Raw genomic sequence first — 6,967 nt, forward strand, 5'->3', positions numbered from 1 at the left:
CCTCAGATAACTATCTGCAGAACCCAGAGCAACACAATACTCCAAGGAGCAGTGAGATAGCCAGAAGGTTCTCAGCTCAAGAAAATCAAGCAAGAACAGGATGTTCCTTAGCCTGGCTAACCCAGATAACATCTCCCAGCCATTAGCATGAGATGAAACAGAAAGAGAGAGGCTGAATCACTTGCAGTGTACAGATACTGCCCGAGGGAAATGTGACAGGTGACCTACAACATAAAAAATGCACTTAACTCTAACAACTAGGAAGTGAAGCTAAAAATGAGAAAAATTAGAAGCTGTTCTTGGATATGCAGTAAAAAGCACACTGACATCATAAACGGGAGAAGGAACACAAAAGCACCCAGCTGTTCAAAAGCTGTGCAGTTAAGGTACAAAGAAATCAATGTTTTTTTAAAGAAAAAATCCCTCACAAGGTGAATGAGCTCAGTAACACTCAAAACAATATTATTTGTTAGAAAAATCATCTGCTCCAGTGCCTGAAGCAAAAGGTTTGCCATTTATTCCATCATTCCTTCAAATCCAGGGATTAGTGGGAACTTCTTAACAAATTCCTGCCTTGCCTTATGGTCCTTCAGCTTCACCAGGGCCAAAGCTTGCTGCTCAGAGTCAGTACACGAATCCCTGTGGTGTTACCATCCTCTCCGAGTGAGAAAAGCACTCGAGATGGTGAACAAAGAGATGGGGCAGTTTCCTGATGCCTGAGAAGGATGTTCTTAAGATAAACAAAATTGCCCAATCAAAATTTATAAAGAAATGACATTTATTATGTGACCAAAATATTGGTTTTAAAAGCCACGATCGAGAAAAGCAGCTCTGAGCCCGGGGTCGGAGCTGGGTGAACACGCATAGATCTGATCTCTGTCGCACCAGACCTCCCAAGTTCACGGATGCTGCTTTGGCTGGTCCCTTCTTATACATTTTTTGGGCAGAGTCCGAATTAATTCTATTCTTCTCGTCATTTTAGCATATTCATGAAGTTTTCTTGTCCCGGAGTTGGGCTGCACAAAGCCTTTCCTGGATCCCAGGAATTGTCCATCCTGGGTGATGAGTGGGCCATTTCTGCTGATGAATGGGCCATCTCTGCTTCCTGGAACAGTTATTTTTAGTTCCCGGGATGTCCAATTCCTTATCAGATGAGATGTAGATATCAGAAGGTGGCAATCAAGTCGTTATGGTGCAAATGTCCCGGTGATAAGATCTAACCCCACCTGGGTGGAATCCTCACTTATTGTGAGAGAACTTCTTTTAGTGTTGTGAAATTTTTCTCTCAGCCGGGCTGCTGAAGGGATTTTGAAACTCGGTCTCTGTAGGGTCTGATTACACTCCAATTTTATACATAATAGCACAAATTACATACCTTATTTATAACGTTCTCAACTCAGTGGCACAAAGTCTGCTTTTGTTCAGACAGGAATGAAGAGGAAAAATGGCAGAAATTCATAACAGGGACGATGAGGAGAAACATTGGGCTGTGCACACATTCAGTCCAAGCAACATCAATGCCAGGTGTGGTTTAAAATTCACGTTTGTGCTTTATTAAAGCCACGCACTGTATTTATGGCTCTCAGTGAATTCTGTATCCAAAAGGGACACGTTAGCTGATTCAAAATTAGTTGGATTTCTTTCCTTCTCCTGTAGCAGTGCCAGTAGGAGAGGTAACAAAGGGAGTTCCCTGGCCTTCAGACATTGCACAGAAGTGGGATCCATAGATACAAACTCAGGCAGCCAAACTGCAGGTATTTCATTCAGGGCCTAAGACATGAAGCTAGGCTTCTTTTAATAAATCACGGGCAGGGATGAGCTCCTGACATTAATATTGCACTCCTCCCTCTTTCTGCTGAGACAGTCTGGCCAACACGAATATCCCTAATACAGATCCAGGGCTCTGGTATAACAGCCACCCCAAAAAGCCATAGTTCCAGCTACCTTTCCTTTCTTTGCATCATACCAGGAGGAATCAAAAGAATGAAACCTATTTCATTTATTATTACAGGTGAGAACCCCTCTAAGTACATAGGAAGAGAAGTAGTTTGTAACCTTGTTCTCCATCTAGAAGTAAAACAGGGGCTGGTGTGAGGCAACGAGGGCAACAGAGAAAATGCTGAAAAGAAACTGAGGAATGTGAAGCCAAATTTTCAAGCATTCCAGGCAATCACACCACTCAGGGACAGTCTACAGCTCAGCAAATCACATGCTGGAATTCAGTGGAGTATGGAGTAGGGCAATAGGGAACTGCTCAACAAAATAGGTGCTACAGCCTCTTGTGCTCAGGCTCTTAGCCCAAAGTATGTTCCAGCTCCAACTGAAGGGCATTCTGAACCAGAAGAGCACTGACCTTTTTGATTTTGGCAGTTCAGAGTTCTCAGACAGCAGAATGTCTGTGGCTCCTCTCATCATTATTTTTGCTGTTTTCACTACTGGCCATCAAGTTTCCTGCAGTAGCCATCCATGAACCCCGGATCACTACTACATTAATAACACAGAACATGGCTCTCAGAGTGCATTAGTGAGGTACCAAGAGAAAACCCAAATGATGATCCTCCTCACAGAAAAGGTAACAGACAAAAAAAATAAAAGTGTGAAAATACTTTTTAAAAGATGGCTGAAATTAGGCAAATTCTTAAAATTAAGTAAATGTCTGAAATGAAATTTAAGCAAATTTAACTGTTGCAAAGTATTCTGAATACACATACAGTACAATATACTAGAGTCCAAAATTAGAAAAACTTCTGGTCATGGAAATATGGGGTAAGGGATATGTTTATTTGGAACAATGAGTTCAGCAGAGGTCTCTTTGCTGCAAATATCTTGAATTTAATTCTTCTGCCTTGATACAATCTCCTGAGAAAATAAAAAAATAAAATAAAAATCCTACAGGAAAAACTTGTGTTGGATGCAATCTATTCACTCAGACCTGATACAAAAGTCTAATTTATTCTCTTGATTTATTGTCTCAAGGAGAATGAATTAATTATTCTTCCACTCAGAAGTCTATGGCATCAATCCTTGAGTTGAATCAGAGAAAATTCAATCTCTCATGAGTTCCCACTCCATTTACTTTTCTTGTAAGTGTTCTGTTTTGTTGAAGTGAAAGCTCCTCTGGACTCAGGCCCAGAGGGAAGCCAAAGCACAGGGGTTGAATTAAAACCTTTGGACAAGCTGAGATACATGAAGTCACACCAAAGTGAAATAGAAATATAGATTTTTTAACCTTTAGTAGAAATATATGCTAAGTGCTTTAAACATTGAAAAGCTGCAGCAGAGACCTTAAACACAGTTCTTACTGCAGCAGGGTTACCTTTTCACAGAATTCTTTACTTTAGACAAAATATGGATAGAATGACACTGTTCACATTTTTTAGATAGAGCATTCACGTAAACAATAAGAGCTGATAGAAACTGCATCCACAAATCTGTGTAATACCTGTGTAACACTGGTGTGAGGCTTACGACTGTTAGAATTAGACCAGGATCGGTTAAGAAAAGGAAAACTGGAATCGTGTGTTAATCTTATTGGTCAATTAACAAATATAATCCATAATTCTGTAAGAAAAAATATAGAGTCTAGAATATAGAGCATATAGAGTATAGAGCATATAGAATATATAGGGCATATAGAGCATATAGAAGAAGAAAGAAGAAGCTGTTTTTGCCTGTTGTTGCTGTTGCTGCTTGCCTTTATCATGTAACCCCCTTTGAACTCTGCCTTCAAGAAAGCTGTGAGACTATGAAATAAAGAACTCAGCAGAACAGCAGCCTCCTCTGCTCTCTCACCCTGGTCCGGGAAGGAAGGGTACCCCGTCCAAAGCTCAACAGCGCAGAGCCCCAAGGCTGCTGTGGGCAGCAGGGCCCAGGGGCCGTTCCCACCCGCAGCGCTCCTGTCCTGGGCTGGGCCTGCACAGGGGCTGGGGCACCATGGCTGGGGCAGCGGGGCACAGAGGGGCCACGGAGCCGCTGCCGGGGCTGACAGCAAGGCCAGGGACACACAGGGAATTTCTGGGCATTGCCTGCGCTGGGCAGGGCTGAGTGTGGGGAAGGCAGAGCTCAGCTGGCCTCGGTGGCTGCAGGAAAAGCCGAGAGCCCGAAGAGCCCCCGTGGCTGTGCTGGAGAGCAAGGCTGGAGGAGGGAAATGCGGGGCTGCTGCGGGATGGGGAGGGGGATTGAATTCCAGCAGGCACCGACGGGGGGCTGAGAGACTCAAGGGCTCCTTGGCTTGAGCCTGTCCTGGAAAGGTCTCTCAGCCCTCTGTGCCCATGAAGGGCTCCAAGGAGGAGCAGAGCTCATCTTGGCAGGACCCTCATGGAATGCCTGAGGGACAAATGCCAGTGCCTGCGCAGCCTTCCCAACGTCCCTGACACCAGAGGCCTTTTCCACATCCCTCAGTTCCAGGTCAGTGCCCAGAACACAGCACAGGCCTGTCCAGGTCCTGGGGGCGATTCCCAAGGGAGGCAGCTGTGATTTCTCCCCACAGACCCACCACTCCGGTGTCTCTCTGTGCAGCCCTTGGCTGTCCTGAGCACTTTCCCTGGAGCCTCCCTGCCCTGGACGTTTGTCTGCATGCAGTTCTCAGCACAGCCCAGCAAAGAATTCAGGTGCTTTCCCAGAGGACATTACTCTGGCAGTGAAGTGGCCTCAGGGCACTGTTTGTGCCCCTGGAATTGTGCCAGCCCCGAGTGCTGCTGATGGTGTTTGTGCTCACTCGGGTTCATCTCCCCACACCCACTCGATGCACTGCTGAAGGCTCCTCAGGACACAGCAAACACGGACTGCTGGCCTGGTCACTTGGTGTCCCTCCGTGCAGGGACAAACAACCTCCTGCAGGGGAGGGCAGAGGCCAGTGCTGGGATTGCTGGTGGCAGGGGCTGGTGTGGGACACTTGCCCTGGGCACCTTCCCAGGCTGTGCCCGGAACAAAGGCACAGCCCAGGCCCTGCTCTGCTGCTCCCTCAGGTCCATCCCAGGAGCTCTGGCAGTGCCAGGACACTGCTGCGTGCCCCCCCTGCACACTCCCCCCTGCCCCTGGGCACTGGGGTTTGCTTTGCCAGGGCATTCCTGGGGCACATTCCTGGCAGCAGCTCTGGAGGAGAGCGAAGCCTTCCTGCCCTGGCCCCAGGAGATGCCCTTTGCTGATGGAGCTGCTGTGCTGGAGCCCGGCTGTGTCCCAGCAGTGCCCGTGGCCTGTCCCTGCCTGTGCTCACAGCACGGACACGCAGCAGGACAGTGACCGAGCTGCCCGAGCACTCCGGCCTTGCACCCTCAGAAGGGCTGGGAAAGGGAGTGTGGAGCTGGGAAGAGCAGAGGTGGGAAGAGGCTGGGCCATTGTCCCTGGCCATGCTGCTGTGCTGGGAGTCTCTTCCCTCCAGCTCTGCCCACAGGCACTGCCCCTGCAGAGCCAGAGAAGGGCTGAGGAACAAACCTTGGACACAAAGGTCAGGACAGCCCCTTGTTTTTATTCAAATGCACAGGGAAGAAGCCTCCTGAAAGTCTTTGTGTTTCAAAAGAAAGGTAGATGTTCATGTAGAAATGCTAGGAGTAGTACTACAGTACTTTATAAAAAGCAGAATAACACCAGAAAAAGAATAAGAAAAAGCACCAATGAAAATATGGACAAAGAGGAAAAAAAAGGCCAAGACTGTAAAGTTACATTCTGAAGGTTCTGGAGCAGGAAAGAGAGAGTTTATTGCTTCTGAGAAGCATCCTAGTCATCATTTTCCTTGCACGGCAGAAGGAAATAGAAAGATTTTAACTTGTGAAAAGTATCCAGTCATCACTTTCCTCAGGGCATCCTTGAGCTCCTGGTTCCTCAGGCTGTAGGTGAGGGGGTTCAGGGCTGGAGGCACCACCGAGTACAGAACTGACACTGCCACATCCAGGGATGGGAGGAGATGGAGGGGGGCTTCAGGTGGGCAAACATAACAGTGCTGAGGAACAGAGAGAGCACGGCCAGGTGAGGGAGGCACGTGGAAAAGGCTTTGTGCCGGCCCTGCTCAGAGGGGATCCTCAGCACGGCCCTGAAGATCTGCACATAGGAGAAAACAATGAACACAAAACAGCCAAAGAGCAAACAGGCACTGACAGCGATGAGCCCAAGTTCCCTGAGGTGGGATTTGGAGCAGGAGAGCTTGAGGATGTGTGGGATTTCACAGAAGAACTGGCCCAGGGCATTGCCCTGGCCCAGGGGCAGGGAAAATGTATTGGCCGTGTGCATGAGAGCGTAGAGAAAGGCACTGGCCCAGGCAGCTGCTGCCATGTGGGCACAAGCTCTGCTGCCCAGGAGGGTCCTGTAGTGCAGGGCTTTGCAGATGGACACGTAGTGGTCGTAGCACATGATGGTGAGGAGGAAATCCTCTGCTGAGAGGAAGAACAGAAAGAAAAACACTTGAGCAGCACATGCTGAGTAGGAGATGTGGCTGGTGCCCCAGAGGGAATTGTGCATGGCCTTGGGGACAGTGGTGCAGATGGAGCCCAGGTCGGTGAGGGCCAGGCTGAGCAGGAAGAAGAACATGGGGCTGTGCAGGTGCTGGCCGCAGGCTCCGGCGCTGATGATGAGGCCGCTGCCCAGGAGGGCAGCCAGGGAGATGCCCAGGAAGAGGCAGAAGTGCAGGAGCTGCAGCTGCCGCGTGTCTGCCAATGCCAGCAGGAGGAAGGGGCTGATGGAGCTGCTGTTGCACATTCCTTCACTCTGGGCATTGTGGGCTGTTGGAAGAAGGCATTGACAAGCTGGGACAGATTCCCCTGAGTCAATCCTATGCTATTTTCTTAGGAATTCCCGCAAAACCACTTCTCCTCTTGTGACAGAACTTGGCTAAGCTTTTTGATTTCTGAGCTCAGGTTTGTGCTGCTGCCTCATCCTCAGCATTGCTCTCAGCCTGAACACTGGGGGCCCAGAGGGAAAACAGGGCTCCCTGTGCCCCAGTGCAGTCGGACCTGCTGGTCCCCACACAGGTGCC

The 6,967-nt window shown here is 48.7% G+C and overlaps 1 pseudogene across 1 annotated transcript; it reads right to left on the reverse strand.

Moving 5' to 3' along the window:
* Positions 1–5,722: 5,722 nt before the first annotated feature.
* On the reverse strand, positions 5,723–6,690 carry LOC309585742 (olfactory receptor 14J1-like; annotated as a pseudogene). The gene has a single exon. The product of its transcript is annotated as an olfactory receptor 14J1-like (transcript).
* Positions 6,691–6,967: the final 277 nt, after the last annotated feature.

The sequence above is a fragment of the Coloeus monedula genome (assembly GCF_965178545.1).
Source record: "Coloeus monedula genome assembly, contig: HAP1_SCAFFOLD_212, whole genome shotgun sequence".
NCBI classification, from domain to species: Eukaryota; Metazoa; Chordata; class Aves; order Passeriformes; family Corvidae; genus Coloeus; species Coloeus monedula.